Source organism: Lytechinus pictus, chromosome 10 (assembly GCF_037042905.1).
Source record: "Lytechinus pictus isolate F3 Inbred chromosome 10, Lp3.0, whole genome shotgun sequence".
Lineage (NCBI taxonomy): Eukaryota > Metazoa > Echinodermata > Echinoidea > Temnopleuroida > Toxopneustidae > Lytechinus > Lytechinus pictus.
Window position 1 is genome coordinate 6,814,650 of NC_087254.1, and position 22,295 is coordinate 6,836,944.

At 34.6% G+C, this 22,295-nt stretch overlaps 1 long non-coding RNA gene across 1 annotated transcript; it reads left to right on the forward strand.

Moving 5' to 3' along the window:
- Positions 1–2,436: 2,436 nt before the first annotated feature.
- Positions 2,437–10,406, forward strand: LOC135155625 (uncharacterized). Its single transcript, XR_010294762.1, has 4 exons — positions 2,437–2,800; positions 3,490–3,565; positions 6,312–6,400; positions 7,832–10,406. It is a non-coding gene; the product is annotated as an uncharacterized LOC135155625 (long non-coding RNA).
- Positions 10,407–22,295: the final 11,889 nt, after the last annotated feature.

Genomic DNA, 22,295 nt, shown 5'->3' on the forward strand with positions numbered 1-22,295 from the left:
AAGCCATGTTGATTCCAGCAAATGCTTGACATTTTAAGATGTTTTCAAGACGTCTTTTTAATGTTCTGAAAAACGTTTTGTGTTTGCTGGGAATTCTGTTTTGTATTGTCTGAAAGAGTGCACAGTTTAATTCTTACCATGTTCCACTGATAGGTGAGTCTGAATAAGGTACCTTATCAACAGTCAGAGTCGCCTCTAGTTTATGCGGGAATCCCATAAGCAGCTTTTCATTAGCAATAGTGATGATGATGATGAAAGTGGTGAATATGATTATGATGATGATGATGATGAGGAAGATGATGATGATGAAGGTGAAGATGATTATGATAGTGATGATGAAGATGAAGGGGATGATGGTGAAAATGATTATGATTATGATGATGATGATATGGTAATGGTCATGGTGATGATGGTAATGGCCATGGTGATGATAATGAAGAAGATGATGATGGCAGTGATGATAATGATGGTGATAATGAAGATGATTGCGATAGTGATGATGATGGTGAAAATGATTATGATGATATGGTAATGGTCATGGTGATGATGATGATGATGATAGTGATGATGGTGAAAATGATTATGATATGGTAATGGTCATGGTGATGATAATGATGAAGAGGATGATGATGGCATGCAGTGATGATGATGGTGATGATGATGAAGGTGATGGTGAAAATTATTATGATGATGATGATGATGAAGGTGAAAATTATGATGATGATGGAGATGATTATGATAGTGATGATGATGATAAAAATGGTTATGATTATGATGATTATATAGTAATGGTCATGGTGATGATGGTAATGGCCATGGTGATGATGATAATGATTAAGAAGATGATGATGGCATGTAGTGATGATGATGGTGATGGTGATGAAGATGATGATGATGATGATGAAGATGGTGATGATGATAATGATGGTGATGATGATGATGATGCATGATGATTATTATGATGATGAAAATGATGGTAATGGCCATGGTGATGATGATGATGATGATGATGATGAAGATGGTGATGATGATAATGATGGTGATGATGATGATGATGCATGATGATTATTATGATGATGAAAATGATGGTAATGGCCATGGTCATGATGATGATGATGATGGCAGTGATAAAGATGATGATGATGATGGTGGTGGTCGTGGTGGTGAAGGTGATGATGATGAAAGATGATGATGATGAGGAAGATGAAGGCACTCGTGTAGCTTTCGATTCTCCAACCTAGCCCATGATACAGAATCTGACCTCCTTTAAAGGACAAGTCCATCCCAACATAAAGTTGATTTGAATAAAAAGAAAAATTAAGCACAGCTGAAAATTTCATCAAAATAAGATGTGAAATAAGAAAGTTATGACATTTTAAAGTTTCACTTAATTTCACAAAACATTTATATGCACATCCCGACAGGTATGCAAATAAGGAGACTGATGACATCATCCACTCACTATTTCTTTGCTATTCAGTTCATGAAACATTCTAATTTTCTCCTCATTGTCAAGTGAATCAAAGATTAATTCCTCCCTGAACTTGTTGAATTAGTATTGTTTTAAAGCTATGTGGTTCAGTCAGGTTGATCCTTATTGTCATATCTGTAAAAAATGAAATATTTTGTAATTCAAACAAGAAGAAAAGAAATAGTGAGGGGCATCATCGACTCTCATTTGCATGTCACTGAGTTGTGCATATCACTGTTTTGTGAAAAATAAGCCAAACTTTAAAATGTTATAACTTGTTTTATTTGACATCCGATTTTGATGAAATTTTCAGCGTTATGCTAGTTTGATTTTTTCTCTGTCGATTCAAATCAACATTTTTCTGGGGTGGACTAGACCTTTAAAGGGAATTTCCATCCTCCCCCCCCCCAAAAAAAAAGGGAGAGTTGATTTAAATTAAAAGAGAAAAATAAAAAAAATAAAAAACTTGAAATTCACCAAAGTCGGGTGGAAAATGACAGTTGTGTCTTTTTAAAGAATTCACAAAACAGTTATAAGCATTTCCTGGTGGGTGTGCCAATGAGGAAAACTGTGACGTCACCCACTCAATATTTCTTTTGCATTTCATTATCTGAAATATTCGAATGTTCTCGTTCTATTGTGAAACAAAATTTGATTTTCCATGAATGTATGCACTACAAGTTATTGTGATTCAATAAAGAACTTCCTCACTGTTAAATCTTTAAAAAAAAAAAAAGAAGAAATTGTGCATGTCTCAACAAGCCAGTAGATGAAAAAGTAAGTGAGTGATATCATTGACTCTCTCATTTGCATATCAGTATTGATTTTGTAGAAGAAAGACAGGCGAAAATTTTAAATTTCATAACTTCCATATATAGTATCAGATTTTTCATCAAAATTTCAACATTATGCTGTTAATTTATCAAACCAAACAAACATATAGTATAGAATTTTATTGAAACGACATTGACAGAGGCAATCACTATACGAACCATTAACCCGGGCCATTAACAAAAGACGAATGATCACTAATAATTGGTCCATTGTAATATGCACTGGGGCGAAACGAGCGCACAATGGCGGGAGATTTTGAAAAGCTGATGGGCTGGCGAGAGTGAATGTATTGTGCCGACAGGAATGTGCAAGTCGTGGATACGGAAGAGAACAATGGAAGCGCATAAATGCTGAGGGAAGAAATGGCGTCCAAACAGCAGAAACGTGTTCTAAAATATATAAAATGAATTTCTGTTGCTGATGTTACTGCGTATGGAAGGAAAGGATAGACACTTCAGGAATTGATTTTATAAACAACAGTTTGGTTCTAACCAGGTAAGTGAAATTACTGTCTCTATAATTATGTGGCAAAAAGAAGCTGCTGCAAACTGCTTATCTAATAAAAGAGAGCCAATGGAGTAAATTAGAAAGTAAAAAAGGGGCCTAAGCTTTCGATCCTAGCAGAATCTTCGTCGGAGGCAAAATGAAAAAAAAAAATATTCTGCTAGGATCGAAAGCTTAGGCCCCTTTTTGACTTTCTATAATTATGTAACAGTGTAAAAATTTAAAAACCTTTTGAAATGGTTAAACTTAAAGAGATGTTTGCCGACGCCCTGTGAAGTCAAATCACAAGAAGGAAAGGCGATTGCTAGGATAGTTCTAAACGTGTATATATGACCCAAGGACGACAACACATTTGAAGGTGGCCTGTACTGTAAAAGAAGAAGAAGAAGGAGGAGGAGGAGAAGGGCCATTGATTGATAAATCACTGTCATGACACAATGAAGAAACATAAAAGGAGGAAGAGAAGAAGAGGCAAAGGAGGAGGACCAGGATTTTAAAGTTGCAATTATTGACCTCCGATAATGATAAATCAGTGCATATGTAATCAAAAGATTTTGATCAAGATACATATAACGTATACATAAAGATATATATCTTTTATTTGATATTCTATCATATTTCTATACTAGGTATTTCCATCCCGAATGAAATGGTTTTGTGTTTGTCTTTGCAATCTTTAGATACGGTCACTAATCGAGCTCTTCTCCGACAGGGGCAGCATCTTCCCAATGCATTCTACTTTCTTATCAGGAACATGTGAGTATCGTGATTAATTGAATGATTTCCATATTATTTTTCAAACAAGCTGCACTTGAAATATATATATATTTCATTTACAAATAAGCTGTCATAAAAGTTGTTGGATTGCTCCTTGCAGTACTCATTTTTTTTTAATGTTTCCAGTTTATTTTGAGGATGATTATGAAAAAACAACAATCAAAGGGGAATTTGAAACAAGCCTGGGGAAACAAGTGGGCTTGTGTGGAAAGAGAAAAAATCAAACGAAGAAGTTTCGAGAAAAATCAGACAAATATATTTTTTTTAAATCTTTTTCCCCTCCACAGGGATTTTATTGGCAATCAAAAATCAATAGGTAGGCCTACAGAGCACAATGAATAATACAATCACTGATATAAACAATGAACTGACAAGTATAACAAAATAATTTTACATGTTGAAGTCAAACAATAAAAAGATTTTTCAACCGAAACCATCTTTTGTCAAATCTGCGTTGTTTGAAATTAAGTTGGGCAATGTATTTCTCATTTTGATAATAATTGATTATTGAGGATTTAATGATACTGAAAAGAGGAATTGTATTGTTTATTTTACAATCATACACAGTTTTTCTTACTATAATAAAAATACAATTAAGTGCACAATTGTTTTTTCCAATAAATCCGAATATTTTATTTTCATCTGAAAAGTGTAGAGTCTCACTGGTTTTGGTCCTAATCCAAACCTCTAACTCTTTCCAAATGTGATTAACATGTCTGCACTCCGAGTATAGATGCAAAACCGTTTCGATTTCTTTTCGGCAGAAGGTGCATTTGTTTACTAAAACTAATTTCAATTTGAAAAGCAAATCATTTGTAAATAATATACGTTGCACAACCTTATATTGAAACCAACGCAATGTTACATCAATGATACACTGAAAACGCAATGAGCAATAAGATTCCCACCTTTTATCGTTCAGATCAAATATACACTTCCATTTAAGAAAGCTTTTGTTTTCTGTTTTTCGTCGTTTCAATAGAATGGAATAAATATGCGAGCATCCTTTTTTATGTTTAGTAATAAATGATAGCACATCTGGAATTAATGGTTGGGGGATTCTATTGAAAGTGGACCTTTTGTAGGCTTCCTTGATAGCAGCACACAGTGAATGATACAAAAGAAAATTTGACTGGACATCATAAAGATCCTGAAAATCTTTGAAAGATAAAAATGCCCTCCTTTATCCAAAATATCATTAATGAAACGAATACCCCTTTCACTCAATTTCTTCATATATATTGGCAAATTGCCTATTTTGATGTTATTATTTCATAAAGGATGTGAAGATACATTAACATGATTATTACAATAGATAGTTAAGAAATTACTATAAGCAAAAAACATTTCACTCCAGAAAGAGTTATAGGTCTGTTTTGATAATACACGAAAGTAGTGACTACCCATATATGTCATATACAAAAGAACATCTTGTAGTCTTGGCAAGGATAACGTAAGAAAGCATAGAATGTAACTATCAATTGATCCGTTTACAATTCTCCTAATCCAAGAAATCTTTAATGATTGACAGTGTGAATATATGTCTATCATTTTAACCCCGCCGTTTAAATATGTTTGGGACATTTGAATCCTACAAACTTTGTCCGGTTTTTCCTCCCATATGAATTTGTAAAATAATGAATTTAAATCCTTTAAAACTTCGTCACTAGGATTCGGAAGAGACATAATGAGGTAATTAAGCTTAGAAACCAACAAGGATTTAACAACAGTTACTCTTCCTAACACAGTTAGATATCTTTTTAACCATGATGTCATTTGACTCTTTATTTTTATAATTGTTTTCGTTGTAATTATACTGTACCATCTTCTGCAAATCCGTACAAAAATCAACACCTAGATATCTAAAGAATTCATCAAATACCCATGTTAAATTACGATCAATAAGTATCTTATCTTTTTTGTTTTTATTTTGCCCTATCCAAATCGTTTGTGTCTTATGAATATTTATTTTTAATCCAGATATTGCAGCATATTCATCTAAAATATTTAATGCGATATTCAATTCCGAAGCGGTACCGTTTAACGTGAGTAAAGTATCATCCGCATACTGAATCAATTTCAAATTTTGTTCAGATATCCTTATTCCATTAATACACCTTGTATTTCTAAATAAAATTCCAAGAATCTCTGCACACAAGAGGAAAATATAGGGAGATAATGGGTCCCCCTGGCGACAACCTCTTTCGATTCTAAATCTCGGAGTGAGGTGACCATTTACCACAATACAAGATTGAATATTTTCATAGAAGACATTAAACCATTGTATAATCGATCGGCCAAAATTAAAGTATTTAAAAACTTTTATAATGAAGCTGTGAGAAATCGAATCGAAAGCCTTTTCGAAATCGATTAAAAGCAATAAACCGGGGATATCGTTCACATCTGTATACAAAAGCTAATCATATAACAGTCGAATATTTTCACCAATAAACCGGCCTTCCATGAAACCTTTTTGGTTCTCATGTATTAAAAAAGGAAGCATCTTTTTGAGTCTATTTGCGATACATGCCGAAGCTATTTTGTATGTAACATTCAATAAAGATATAGGTCTCCAATTTCGAAGATGAAGTCATTCTTTTTTATTTTTGGGAATAAGAGATATCACACCAAGTTTCTGAATCTGTGACATGCTTCCTGACTTAAAGGCAAAATTTAAGCATCTAATGGAATGAAATGGTTGTGTGTTTGTCTTTGCAATCTTTAGATACGGTCACTAATCGAGCTCTTCTCCGACATCTAGGGGCACATCCTCCCAATGTACGAACTCTACTTTCTTATCAGGAACATAATTATGTGAGTATCGTGATTCATTGAATGATTTCCAAATTCTTTTTCAAACAAGCTGCACTTGAAATATATATATATATTTCATCTACAAATACTTTCATAAACGGTGTTGGATTGCTCCTTGCAGCCTTTTTTTTTTCAGTTTACTTTGAGTAGGATGATTATGAAAAATTCAAATTAAACCTTTGAAACAAATGGACTTCTGTGGAAAGAGAAAAAGCAAAGAATAAGATCAAAGAAAGATCGAGAAAAATCATACAAATAATGAGAAAGTTATGAGCATTTGAATATTGCGATCACTAATGCCATGGAGATCCTTATATTGACAATGCGACAAAGGTGTGTGATGTCACATGTGAACATAGATCTCTATGCATGTGAACAACTTTCCCTTTGATGGACTATAAAATACCCCCAAAATTCTTTTGCTCTTATGGTGATACAACTCCATTTATAATGTATTCTCTAAAAAATCTGTATCACATGCCCTCCTTTAGAAAGAATACATGATCTACTAATAGATGTGATAAAAGAGGCAGCTAAAGTGAAATACATAAAGTAATTTGAAAGTTGTTCACATGTGACATCACACATCTTTGTCTCATTGCCAACTGTAGGATATCTAAACTTCAAATGCTTATTTTATTCAAGTTTTCTCAAACTTTCGTTTATCTGTTTCCTGTTTTCAAACAAGCTATCTTGTTTTCAAATGTTTAATTTTCCTTTAAACTGCGAGCTGATCGATGTTTTATCTTGTTGAAAGAATGTTTTAATAATAAATTGAGCACGGACCCTCTGTAAATCATCGTATGAGCATATCTTATTGCCCTTTTATCAATCTTCCAAATTCACCCTCGATTCTGCATTGCAGGCGAGACAAAACTCTACCAAACTTATTTTTATTTTTTTTATTTTAAGATAAATAGAAAAAAATTAACATGTTTGAGTTGTATTCAGCACGTACTGTGCATCAATATATTTGTTGCAGTACAACTTTGCCATTATTGCAATTACCACGGAAACCTCGATCGTGATTGGCTGCTAAGCCCTGTTATCATGGTAGTTGACATAATGAACAAAAAATATCTTAATTTTATTTTTTTATAAAATGGACTCGAGGTCTGCTAATTATTATTTTTTGGATGACATACACTGTTAAAATTGATTTAAACAACACTGTTTACTATGTGAATCGCACGGTAGTTCTTTAAACATTTTAAACAAGTGTTTAAAATCTGAAACAAAGTTTAAATCCAAATGTTTAATTATCAATTAATAATTTAAGAATGGTTGTTTAAGATTGTTTAAACTGTTTAACAACTACTGTGCGATTCACACAGTAAACAGCGTTGTTTAAATTATTTTTAACAGTGTAGAAGAAAAACGAAGCTTGTGTGTTTTTAAGACTGTTCGCCTTTTCCCCTTTTCCCCCATCAGCATAATCTGGTGTAGACCTTGACTTTACCCTCAGCTGAAACCTATATAAAGAATACCGCCTGATCTATGCATGATCCTGATGAGCCACAATTGGAGGTAGAGTACAAAATCGTCATCCAAGCTGCCTGGTCATCATCGAGGAATGGAGAAGGTTTTCAACAGGAGATGATGGTGGGTCAGATCAGGTGGATGAGGTTGTTTTACAATCAGGGTATAATCATTTCAAACTTGCCTTCTGTGTGCATGTGCATCAGAAAAAGAATATGCGTACTGTTAAACGTTATCTCAAATCTATCATGCAATTCTATTAGCCTGGGCAATGGTAAAGTAAACTGCTAGATATATTAATAACTACTGAAATACATTCACTTTTTAGAAAACATATAAGGTATTTTAAGGCAAAAATTACTGTCTCCTTTTGGTTTTTAAAAATCAATTTGGAGGGCGTGCATCTTTATAATTTTTGTCTCGCCTGCATAGCAAAGTATATAGGCGCCGCTTTTCCGACGGCGGCGGCGGCGCGGCGTCGTCAACATCAAATCTTAACCTAAGGTTGAGTATTTTTGAAATGTCATCATAACTTAGAAAGTATATGGGCCTAGTACATGAAACTTGGACACAAAGGTAATCAGGTATTAAAATCGTGCCCGAGTTTCAGGTCACATGATTAAGATCAAGGGTCATTTGAGTCAATGAACTTTGGCCATACATGTTGGGGGAATCAAAACGAAATCTTATCCAAGGTTAAGTTTTTGAAATGTCATGACTTTAAATGTATATGGATCTAGATCATGAAACTTAGACATAAGAGTGATCAAGCATCAATAAACATCCTGCGTGAGTTTCAGGTCACATGACCAAGGTCATGAACTATTTGGCCGGGCTGTGGTTATTTGTTGAATTGCCATTATAACTTTGGAAGTTTATGGATCTCGTTCATGAAATATGGACATATTACAGGGTAATCAAGTATCACTAATCGTCTTGCACAAGTCGGTCACGCAATCAAGGTCAAATGTCACAAGGTCAATGAATCTATATCGTATTTTTTAAACATATGAATGGTGTTTTTTGTGAACAATCATTCTTTAGTCGTTTACAAAGTCATAAACACTACTGCTGCTATTTTGAATCGCGTAATCCAGTCGAGACTGCCAGAGGCGCTCCACTTTTTACCAATCAGAATTGAACATTGATATGCAATAGATTAAACTGAAAACTCCAGAAAGTAAAGACAATTTAATTTTGGTGACTTTCAGCCAAAAAATGGGGTACAAATTCTGTCAAAAAATGTCTAATCTGTATTCGGTATTTTTACGCATAGTCTACCTGATTGCTAATGTTTCTTTTTCTGTAAGAATACTTGTATACATACTTAAGAAGTTCACTCCCGCCAAGCATGCACGTCCACTTATTTCTTCTTTTTATTTTAGATAGTTCACATTCCATTGTCAAATCAATTTCTGCCCAAATGTCCAAAGTGAACTTTTAATCAAAACGCAATGTATGATATTTTCATTTTGGATGCCAATGTGTCCGTTTCAAGAGTTGTCATTCCTTTGTATTTTGGTTGCCAATTAAGGTGCATATGGCAACGCTTAAAGAATTGTCTTTCCTTTTTTACATTTTTTTGCATTTTTACATGAATGTGTCATGATATTTATCCCTTTTTTGTTCTGTTTATTACTATTGTTTGGTCATAGTCATACTACAAAATTTGTTATTCATAGCAGAATTGAAATCAATGAATGTATGCATGCGTGAGTATATTCATATATACTTAAAATATTCATATAAATTTGCAAATTTTAGTCGTGTTTCTTAAGACCACCGGGCAGATTTTTTTTACAAATCATATCGTCAGGTTTTCTACTTAAAAATGCTATAGGAGGAAATCCTATCACACAAAATTTTTCAATAGTTTCCTTCTTTGAGATTGAAGCGAAGTTGTTTTTCTTGTTAAACTGTCAGTCACTGTAATAGGACAAACTACACAGCTATACTGTCAAAGAGATCAATGGCCGATTAAGTTTAACTTTGCTAGTAAGAAACGAGTAGCACAGAATACTTAGACTATAACACCTCCATTACTGAAATGGGAACATAGAATTTAAATTCCTATGATAAATCTCTACAAAACTTTTTCGTCTTTAAATGGTAAAGAAATTTATTTTTTCTTTCTCATTCACCCTGTAAAATGAATGACCCACTCACACACAAAACGTAATCTTTAGATAGATTCATATCTTTATTCTTTGGTGTTTCTTTGAACTGGCTTTGGGGACTTTTTTCAGGTTTGCAGGTCAAATATCGTCGTACGTACCGACCATACCTGAACAAAATGTTGGTGCATTATGGTTGGCAATACTCCTTTGAGTAATACAGTTAAATAAACTCAAACTTACCGTTTCATATCAATACTACAGAACAGGGCCGGCGGATGCAGGATTTTTCAAAAGGGGCACATTTTCATTTTCCTAGGTAAATTTGACAAGCAGAACAAAAATAATCTGAAATAATATATGGTTTTCACAAAAAATTTGGGCCATTTTGTCCCACGTACAATTTGACAAGCAAAAAAAAAAAAAAAAAAAAATCCCATATAATATTTTGCTGTGACTCAAAGGGGGGGGGGGGGGGAAGGGGCGTGACACACTTGTGTATGAACGACATATAGTTACATTACAAGTATTCACTATGACTCTCAAGGGGGAAGGCACGGGTAGGATGCATAGGCGGCGGAAGCCGGGGGGATGGGTCCTGTCCCCCCTAAATTTGAGGTGGGGGGACGGACCTCCCCCTAAAATATCTGTTGATAACCTTTTTTTTTTTTTGCTTGTCCAATTTTTACCTGTGTCCATCACCAAATTTCAGGTGGACCCCCCTAAATTTTGTTAGCTTCCGCCGCCAATGGTAGGATGTTCCCCCCTGGATCCGTCACTGCGACATATGTTCCCAAACTTGGAAGAGTAGCATATAATGAATGATAAATAATCTTCCCTACAGGTCGTATTGGCCATACTTGCGTAAATTGTTGCTGTGATGTAGTTTATAACGCTTTTATGATTTGAATAATCAACTTCCATGACAACAAAATACATTACAGGAAATATATTATACTAAAATTTGCAAATGTATATGAATAGTATAGGTGTTCCCAAACTTTTGAAGGGTAGTGTCCCTAAATGTTTAAATGAACATATGAAATTAACAATGTTTTCGAGTGGGGCTAAAAACCCCCACCAGATAATAAACATATTTTAATTGTTCAAGTTCTGCCATGTTTTAGATATGAAGTCAGGGGAAATATTACATTCAAGTTTATTTCTCTGGGCTCGCCGAATATTGTTGCGTTTTATATATATATATATATTCAGAAATATAAATACTATCATGACGAATTTGATATCAAATGAAAGAGTGTATTAAGATCTTTCACATGCATGATTGTGATGCCGTTGGGATTACAGTATATTTCAGGTGGAATTTTCTTTGCAGAAGAAAAGTAATATTCGTGCCAAATATATTATATTGTTTGATAAAATATTTTCAAATATCGTTTCATAGAAATATATAAATGTCAAATCTATGATTTATAATACATTCTCTATCATGGTATGTCACCACCGAAAAAAAAAGTGTAATCTGAAATGCTTGTGTTGAGAAGTAACTAGCACAGATATGAAATGTTTTTGTCAAGTTTTTATTTTAAATTTGTATAAAATATGAAGATTTTGGGGGAAAAGATGACACCTCAATATTTTTCAGCTCCTGATGACAAAGCAATGTGATGAAGAGGCATGACATGCTCATTTGTTTGATATCAAATTCGTCATGATAGCACAAATATAAGATACAGTAAATTTTATGATGTTTGGTAAGTGTCAACTTTTCTTTGAATTTCCTGGGTGTATGTAAACTTCTGGCCTCAACTGTATATATCTTTTAGTACTTTAGTATGTTAACCTATTTTGGGTGATTTTCTTTGTATTCGCCATGTATTTGACCTGTATTTTCTGCATTTTTATATTTTGCCTTACAAGTTTATTACGGCGTAGAATATTTGCAAGATTTATGGACATTTCTTTCTTTTTCTTGGGGGGGGGGGGTGGGATAAGTATTTATGTATGTATGAAATCTGACAATAAAGGGCTTCATCAGGCTGAAAATAAAATTTTTGAACAGAGTAAACTCACAAAAACAAAACGCTGAAACTTTCATCAAAGTCGGACAAGGAATAATAAAGTTGCAACATTTAAAACTTTGCATTATTCCGGTGAAGTAGTTCTAGCAATGTCTTCTTCTTCTGAGCAAGCTGATGTCATATTCCACAATTTTTTGTATTTAAAGGTCAAGTCCACCCCAGAAAATTGTTGATTTGAATCGATATAGAAAAATCAAACAAACATACCGCTGCAAAGTTCATCGAAATCGGATGTAAAATAAGAAAGTTATGACATTTTAAAGTTTCGCTTATTTTTCACAAAACAGTTAAATGCACAACTCAGCGATATGCAAATGAGAGAGTCGGTGATGTCCATCTCTCACTACTTCTTTTGTTTTTTATTGTTTGAATAATACAATATTTCAATTTTTACAAATTTGACAAAAAGGACCAACTTAACTTAACCATAAACTGTTAAAAAATGGCAATTCCACATGTTCAGGGATAAATAAAACTTTGTTTCACTTGACAAGGAGGAGAAAATTAGAATATTTCATATAATGAAATACAAAAGAAATAGTGAGTGGGTGACGTCATCAGTCTGCCAATTTGCATACCGACCAGGATGTGCATATAACTGTTTGGTGAAATTAAGCGAAACTTTCTAAATGTCATAACTTTCTTATTTTACATCCGATTTTGATGAAATTTTTAGTGTTTTGCTTGTGGGATTGTTCTCCTTTTTTTTCAAAGCAACTTTTTGTTTGGGTGGACTTGTCCTTTAATTGAATGAAATTATATTTAGTCAAATTTTTTCCACCAAGAATGAAAAAAATTGAATTGAAAAAATTAAATGATTAAATGTATATAGAATATTCATTTCTGGAACTATTTTTTTTTATAAGAAAGGCATATTATACACATATGTATGAAAATATCGAACAATTATGATTTCAAGTAATAGCATAAGAAAGATAAAAACGGGGGACATGATATCACCAGCCCACTTGATATTCGTGACGACGTGGATTTTATCCGTTTTGTAAATATTGCTAAACTTAAAAATTAGATAACTTCGTTTATTGGATTTAATGAAATTTTCAGCGTTTTTCTCGGTGAATTTTATATACTTATTTAGGTATAATTATTTTCAGCCTGGGATACCCCTTAGTCCAGTTTGCCTAAATTTCTTGTACGTTCTATAAATACATTTGAGCTATAGATTTTTTATATTTTTGGCCTGCTGCGCGATTGCTCATTAAATGGTCGTGTTACACTTTCTTTTGGCTATTTGTTTTTATTCTGGTACCGGTTTTATTTTAAACTTGCTCTCTCTTTCTCCCCTATCTCCTTTTCTCCCCCATCTCTCTTCTCCCCCTTCAAGATTGTTGTATTTTAATTACTAAGCAATTTAATTCCCCATTTTCTTTTATATTGCCTAACATTTCTATTGAATCGTGTTCATATCCCCCCTTGCTCTCTACTTTCTTTCTGATCATCTTTGTAAACATGCATTCATTATTTCAATACTTTCCTTTGTCAATCTTCCTATTAAACTTCGGACCCATAACAACGCCCCCTCTCACTCTCTCCCTTTTAATTTTAGGTGTTATTTTTTCATCAGAACCCCTTTTTATATAATCACCAGTGGTTAATTTATATTTATGTTCAACGACGTTCGAATTCAAACTTAAAAAAATCATTTGTTTATCCTTTCAAAAAAAAATGATAGCCCTCTTTTTTTCTAACACCCTTTTGCAATTCTCATCCCCTTTCTCGTTAATTACGAATTTTGCATTTTAGCTTTAGTATTCTCCACATTACATTTTCTCTCTCTCCCTTTCTCCTACCTCTTTATCTCTGTCTGTCTCTTTCTACCTCACCCCCCCCCTTTCCTCTTCTACCACCCCCCCCTCCTCCGGTTCTTCTTCGCTTATGAGCAAGGAAGGAGATGATTAGGGACTTTCACACTTGGTTGTGCGACTGGTTACAATCATAGGCAGGGGGACCTGTCCCCCTAAATTTTTTTTTATAACCTTTTTTTTGCTGGTCAATTTCGTTTCCTGCGTCCCCCCCTAAAATTTTGGTGTCCCCCCTAAAATTTAGGTTGATAACCTTTTTTTAAATTTTTTTTGCTCGTAAAATTTGTTTACCTGTGTCCATCCTAAAATTTCAGGTGGACCCCCCTAAATTTGTTGGCTTCCACCGCCAATGGTTACAATATATATTTCACATTGATAGCAATGTTCACAGACGGTCCAGCAACCAACTGTGAAAGCCCTTCTACATCCTCTCGACTGCATTTTCACACAACCTTTGGAATGTAAGAGTGAACTTCATGAAATGCTTGTTCAGCAAAATAATTGAATAAACATCCAATTATCCTCAGTCCAAAACCTCAAAAAACATGTTAGAAACGTATGCAAATTTAACTTTATTCCATATTGATATATGGCTTTCAGCATTGAATATCTTCATTCGTATTTTTGCCTTGTATTTTGTAATTTCCATAATGTTCTTTAGGTAATTTGTCTCTATGCATTGGTGATTATTATTCAAGAATACAAATCCAATGTGCAAGAAAATATACCACATAAATTCAGAAAATATTCTTCGAATCTATGTGTTACCTAAATCAAAAAATACAGGAAAAAACAAACATTAATTTCGTGAAGTTCACTCTTGTAAGATAAATTCTACCTGGAATGTTGCAAAGTGCATTGTTATTGAGGTGTTCAAAATGACTTAACATTTTATTCTTCAAGAAATTTCCAAAACCTTGGGGTCAACTATTAAGATTTTTTCATTGGGATTAATATTGAAATAGTTAATTTCAAAATAATAGGATAAAACAGTAATATCTGCAATGGTATAAACAATTTTTGAAAAAAGGAAGTTTGCCATCAATTTCAATAACTTTTGCAACATTTTACCAGGTCTGGATGGGTTGGGAGAAAATGACTATTGCAAGCCAAAATGACATTATCTTTGAAAGTCCCGTATACTAGTAAAAAAAAAAGCAAAAATAAGCAGTTTTGCATTTAACAAATTTCGGAGTCAAACTCCCTGAACTTACCAATATTGAAAATATCTGCATGCATAAAGATGCTTGTGCAGTGCAAAAATGAATCTAAATCAAGAGTTATGGAAAAAAAAAATTAGTGGAAGTTTCATTTCGACCCCTTTTTCAAAACTTATAAAAAAGGATATTGGGCAAGATTGTGCCCAGAAGATAAATTGCAGCGAGGCACCAACCCCCTCCGAAATGGAAATTAGAGGAATAAGGTCACTTTTGGCTTGCAACCTCTCCCCCCCAAAAAAAAAAGGGGAGGGTGGTGGGGGAGAGGGTAATGAAAGGGCTAGCACATTTCTGGGGCCTGTTTTATAAAGAGTTACAACTGTTGTAACTTTGCCATTATGGCAACTACCATGGTAACCTTGATTGTGATTGGCTGCTGAGCCCTGTTACCATTATGGCAAAGTTACAACAGTTGAAAGGCCTTTATGAAACTGGGCCCCAGAAATGTGCCCCAGGATTCTTAAGGGGGGGGGGTACAATGGATGAAAATGAGGGCAGCAAGTCCATTTTTGGACAATTGGGGGGGGGGTTCTCGATGGGTTACAAAGAGGGAGAGGGGCAAGTCTGTTTCACACTGCACAAAAGATAACTAAAGCAAGAACTTTTCATTTTATAAGGGATTTATTACTTCTCATAAGAGAAAAAAAATGTTTTAAAAAAATGACCAGCAGCACAGGAGACTCATCCAAGTCTTGGTACCAAAGCAGCTGACCTCTTGATTCAATGGAGTTGACCCCTTCACTCACAAAGTAACCTTCAGCCTGATCCAAGCTGGGGTCTCCCAAACAAAACCACTCAATATGTGACATCATTACCAAGAGTCCTATTTCTAAGTGTGCAGGGTGGGGCACTAGACACTGCCATGCATGATATACTGCATCTATAATGTATGTGCTTTATTTTCAATTTCAATGATTCTTTGTGTAGCCAAAAATTGTAGACAATGCATCTACTGTTGCTAAGGGCAACTATTGTATTTTGTTGATTGAATGCATTAAATTCTTTTCTTTATGTACCAAATCAATCTGTTGATCTCCTTTGTAGTCTCTTTATTCATCCTTGAACTAAGCCAACACCCAATTTCCTTTAATCTGCTCCCTTTCTCACTACCATCTCCCCCTTCCCTCCTTTCTACAGGTTTACCAGTTAATCCACTAATTGTGATCTCTCTTTCCATTCCTCCCTGTACTATCCCTTTACTGCCAATCTATCATTTCACATAATTTCAACATTTATTACCCATGACTGATATTAAAATGTTTTAATAATTTCATTTATTTTTTGTGGGGGGGGGGAGCAATGTCTTTTTTTTTGGGGGGGGGGTAAGAGTTTTTTTTATTTATATTAAATGTTCTAAATAATTTCATTCTATTGTGTCTTTGGTTCATTTGTTTTCTTGGGGGGGGGGGGCTATTTTTTTTGGGGGGTGGCTTTTTCTTTTTAAATGAGTAAATAGAATCCATTACAATTTTGCAAATAAATACACCTTTTTTGTACATAATGCAATGTCTTTCTAGGAATTTCAAGTAAAGACTGCATTTACAAATAGATATTTACTGTTTTTTTTCTCAGTTTTTTAAAACATTTATTTTTTGGGTTTTCCCATCATTTTATTCACCATCTCGTACAGGACAGGGATGTAGTCAAGGCCGGCACTTCCGAGTTCCGAGGCCGTTGGAGAAAACTTTCTCCCATAGATTTTGTACGCGAGATTGAGGCCAAGGCTGGCAAAAAGTGACCTCGAGGCCGACCTTGACTATATCCCTGGTAAAGGATCAAATGTTTTGTGTTTGCATACTGTACCCATCACTTATTTTCACACAACTCTGAGAGACAAGGCAAGGCAGTTGAACTGATAAGATATGAGAATCAGGACCTCAACATAGGCCTGTCCTGAGGAAGTGCACTTTATATCCCACAAATGGTTTATTAATTATAATCCCCTATCAACCATCAACAGTACAATGCATGTATCCTAGTCACGAAGTGCAATGTCAAATTTCAGAGATAGCATCCCCCAAAATGTCTAAATCTCATTCAAGAGAAGACTGGAAGTAGAAAACCATTTCTTCAAAGGGTCGTTGAGAAGCAATGTCAAATTTCTAAAACCACATCCAAATATTTTCCCAAACGAGTTCTAGACTGGAAGTAGAAAACCATTTCTTTAGCCATTGGGTCATCGACGATTGGAACAATCTGCCAGAAGAGGATATCAAATTATACACCTTATCTTCAAACAGCAAAATCACTAAACTTGTTTTAGAGCACAAAATTGTCACTGCCACACTCAAAAGGTGTTGTTGAGGCTATTCAAGGTATGACAAGGCTCTTTCAATGATCACAATGGTCAGGTCCGGAAGAGTCATTCCACTCTGGCTCCTCTTGGGCCTTTCAAAACTCGGTTGCTAATAGGCTAGAGCATCCAATTGTCCCTGCCACATCTACAAGGTGTTTTTGAGGCTATTCAAGGTATGACAAGCCTCTTTCATTGATCACCATGGTCAGGTCTCCGAAGAGTTATTCCGCTCTGGCTCCTTCTCTTAGGCCGTCCAAAACTTGGTCGCTAATATGCTAGAGCACACGATTGTCCCTGCCACACTCAAAGAGAGGTGTTGTTGAGGCTATTCAAGGTATGAAAAGCCTCTTTCTCAAAGACTCATTCAACTCTGGCTCCTCTTAGGACCTGTCACCATCCTTTATGACCTCAATGGGTGAATCCGTGACTAGAAGAATTTTTTTTTCTCAGGTTTGTCCATGAAGCAGCTCTGGTTTGAAGTAAATAAGGTTTTTAAACCCAGATCAAATATCAGAAATCAGATATTGTAAGTTCCATCAAATGCCTTCCTTAATATAGGAACCCCTCTAATATTAATCAAGCTACGTGAATAAATGCAATTCTCAATCACTCCGCATATAGATGTTCCCTGAGGAGAAATTACCAGAAGATGGGGGATAAATGGAAATATGAAAGTTGAGTATGACAATCTGGTGGATGACTACCCTGCCTGACAGACCAGAAGGTGGATGAACAGCCTGGTATCACCTCATGTCAAGCCTCTGGATCTGATTGGGAAAATTCAACTTTCCAAGACTTCAAACTGCCTTTCATTTCCTCAAAATCAAATGAATCTGGATTGAAAAGACAAGAAATCATCAAGTGGAACTAAATCCACTGAGAACAACCAAAGGTGCAGGTGCCTCTTAACCCTAAATAGACTGGGCTATTTCGATGCCTAAGAAGACTGAGGGGGGGGGGGGGGAGGGGGGAATTTTGATCATACTTTTAAACAAATTTAAAATCACGTTTATTTTCGTATCATTGTTTTCTAAATTTCTTGTGTATTTCTTTGTTTTTCGACTTTCTGTCTTTAGTTTTTTCAATGGAAACAGTCAGGGACTTTATTTTGATCATAAATAAGTTGAAATTAATCGATTTTAATCAGTAAAAGGAATCAAACATGAATTTTGGCTAAAAACACTATTTGCATTGGATTTGTACACAAATTCATGTTTTCATGCACTTACGAAACGTTGAAAAATTTCGGAACTGCGTGCCTGGGGGTAGCAATTTTGGTCTCAAAAGTTGCATGAGACTTGGATGTAAAAAGTCAGGGAGCGACGTGGTCAAAAATTTTCACGCGGCAGATTAATCACGAAAAATGTTGAGGGGGGGGGGGCTGAATCAGCCTCCCAGTCTTCTTAGGGTTAAGATCTATCAGCATTTGAATGTCCATGATGTTTTGAAGGGCTCTGGATGTCATGCGTAAGCTGAAAAGAACACCATTCCTCTTTGTTAGACAGTACTTGAGGATTATCACATTACCAGAGCACGAGATTTCAAAACATCAAATACAGAGATGTCAATGTAAGTGAAGCAAATTTCTGGAAGTGAGCGCCACTTCATACATAGGTCAAATATGTCCCTCTTCTCTTCTTTGTGCAGATACAAATGGGGAAACTGGATCAAATTTAGACAGCGAACTGGTTCTTGATCAATGCCACCAAGCCACACAGCCATCTTGGCTAAACCCTCCATTAATGAATTTGACAAATATGCAAGAGTCCAGTGACAAATATTGATAAAGACCATTGAGAACAACCACAACAGCTAGGCTCTTGTACAAAAGCTTGGAAAGTAAATCACAATGCTGACAAGAAGTAATCTAAATTTGACATTGCACTTCAGAGACTAGATTAAAGACTAACATGTATTGCTGTGACTGAAGGAGCATTTTTCTTTTTTGTTTACACATTGTGGGAAAAAACATTGAAGCACACAACCCTCATAATTTTTTTCTTATATCTGAAGATGAGTAATGAAAAATAAATTGGGGGCAGACGAACCGATGATGAGAGTGAACCTTCATCACATATCTTATCATTCCAACGCGGGCATCTTAAATCTCTACACGTTCTGCGATTACATGATGCATACGCATATACAGTTTTGCACAAACATGAGTTTTATGGTGAATGGGAAATACAGTGACTCAAATAGTCTGTCCCAAAAATTAACATTTACAGAAAAGGTAATAAATAAATTGCAAAATTCATAATGCTCTAAATGGTACTGAAAATGATTTTTTTAATCAGATCAAAATCTGTATTAAAATACATTTTAATTTCCTTGTAAAATAATTTGCCTTCTTGGCACATTTTTATATCAGTCATGGTAAATATCCTGTTGCAACAATGTGAAACAAAGATAAATTTAGAGCAGCAGCTAGAGCAGATAGTACAGGGAGGTACATAAAGAAAGAAGACAATCAATGGATCAACAGATAATGCAAGCACTGTTGAGGTGAAAGGAGAGAAGAAAGTGAAACTTGAGGGGAGGGTGGGGTAATGAGAAAGACAGATTATGGAATAAAGGAATGGCTAAATGTACAATGGAGAATAGAGAGACTACAATAAACATCAACGGGGGGGGGGGGGGATTTCATATAAGTCCCAACACGATTTTGATAGATTTTCATAAAAAGAATTTCATCCAATAGCTTAAAAATGTGATCGAGGCAAAATGTAGATAAAAGCCCAATTTGCATGAACTGCTGCCAACTGTTTGTCTTTTTTTTTAAACCCTCAGAGTAATGCATTTGTAATTGTTGGAAAATCCCCAATTGCATTGTCTCACATACTCAAGGCTACACAGAATATCATTAAAATTGTCAATAAAGCACTTACATTATGGAAGCTGTATACCATGCACAACAGTGTCCAGCGCTGTTCTCTGCACACCAAAAAATAGATCTCTTGGTAATGATGTCACTAATTGAATGATTCTGGAAGGAAGACCCCAGCTGAAACCAGACAGAAAGTCATCTTTGTGAGTTCAAGGGCCTACTCCATCAATCAATGATGAGGTCAGCTGCTATGGTCTTCCAACTTGAATGAATCTCCTGTGCTGCTGGTCTTACATTGTTTTCAATAGAGAAAGAAAAAAAAAATCATTAATACAAAGTAAGTACAAGGTAAAGACAATAAGAAACTAAAGGGCAGGTCCAAGCTATCTGACATGACATGTGATTTAAGGGGTGTTTCACAAAGATTCAAAAGTGATTTAAAAATCAATCTTAAAGGTAAATGCTAGTTTTGGTAACGATATCAAAATGAGTTCGTACAGAATCCAATGAAATGACCACCAAAGTGTCGAATTGTATAAATAAAACGCATGTGCCAAAGGATTCTGGAAGAAATTGTGTAATTGCTGAGAAATAAGCACAGGATTCGGGTAGAGCGTCGGGCCCGACGCTCAAAGCAATAATTATACACTGTCCCACGTGCGCTTATCTGTGTTGGGGAAGTTCAGTCTGAACATTTTTCAGCGTAGATTTCAAGATTTCACAAAGTTCAGTTTATGTAACTACCAGATCTAGATCCTCGATGATATACTGACAATTAAGCCTGGTTTTACAGACTTTCTCATGAAATCAGTGTTTACTGCAACGTCTGGAATTTCTCTTTAAATTCTAAGTTATGTGTGAAAAAGAATGGATCACTACACATGTCTGATCACACTCATGGAATGTGCTCTACTGGATATCAATTAATAAGAAAGACTGCACCTTAAATTTCATGTGTGCATTAATTTTGTCAGAATAGACATGGATTTGTGAAACACTCCCCACTAGTCGAATAAACTTTTCATGGATTTAAAGTTATCTTATCATATATAATTTTTCCAACAATAGAAACTGTTTTTTTTTTTTATTCAAAAAGAAAACACATGACTGGCACTAGCACCATATTATTGGGTTTAAGGAAAATTTGAAAAAGAAAATCCAAAAAAATTTCACTAATGAATATTTCCAAACTATGGTCATGCATACATCAACGCATTAAATTCTCTTATGATATCTTTGTCAGGCAATGTATGGGAATTGACTTCATAATTCTGATATCAATAAACTGAACACATACAGGCCATACACTATTGGATTTCATCTGAACCATCATATCACTTAATTAATTTTGAGATTTTGCAGAATGAAAGTCAAAGTCCCATTCTATATAAGATTAAAATTCTATGAAGTAATTTGTTTTGTTTTTTCAGTATCCAAGATATGAAAAGAATTTCAACGCATGAAATTCTGTGCATTTGCAATAGGCATTTATCTCTAATTTAGCAATTGAAATAGATGATTAGACAAGACATTAATAACATTCAAGGAAAAACAAATCTGTATATGTGCAAAGTTAACATTTAGGAGCAAAATGTTTTATCATTAAACTAACAACTCTACATGTACATAGCCAGGAGGGGGGGGGGTGTTATTTAGCCGCAATGTTTCACAAATTTTTCTTTCGCGAAATTTTCAAGACCGAATTTGCATTGCCCGAGTATGCGTTTCTGAAGTTCAAAAACATCTTGTAAGTAAATGTCAGACCCAAATTTGCTTAAAAACACGACTTCATGTACAAATCTACAGATGCAAATTCTGGATGTACCATTTTTTACTTTTACTGATTGAAATCAATTGATTTTATGTTGTTTACGACTGAAATAATGTTGACCACAAATTCCATTGAAAAGTAATTAAAAAAAAAATAAATAAATAAAATAAATTACAAAAAGACACAATTTTGTAACTGCAATTTTAAATGTACATTTGATAAAAATTCTAAAAAGAATGTCCAGACGAAAATATTAATAGTTTTAGAGTTTCATTTAGAGAGGGATTTACAGCAAAATTCTAAATAAAAAAAACAAACAGCATAAT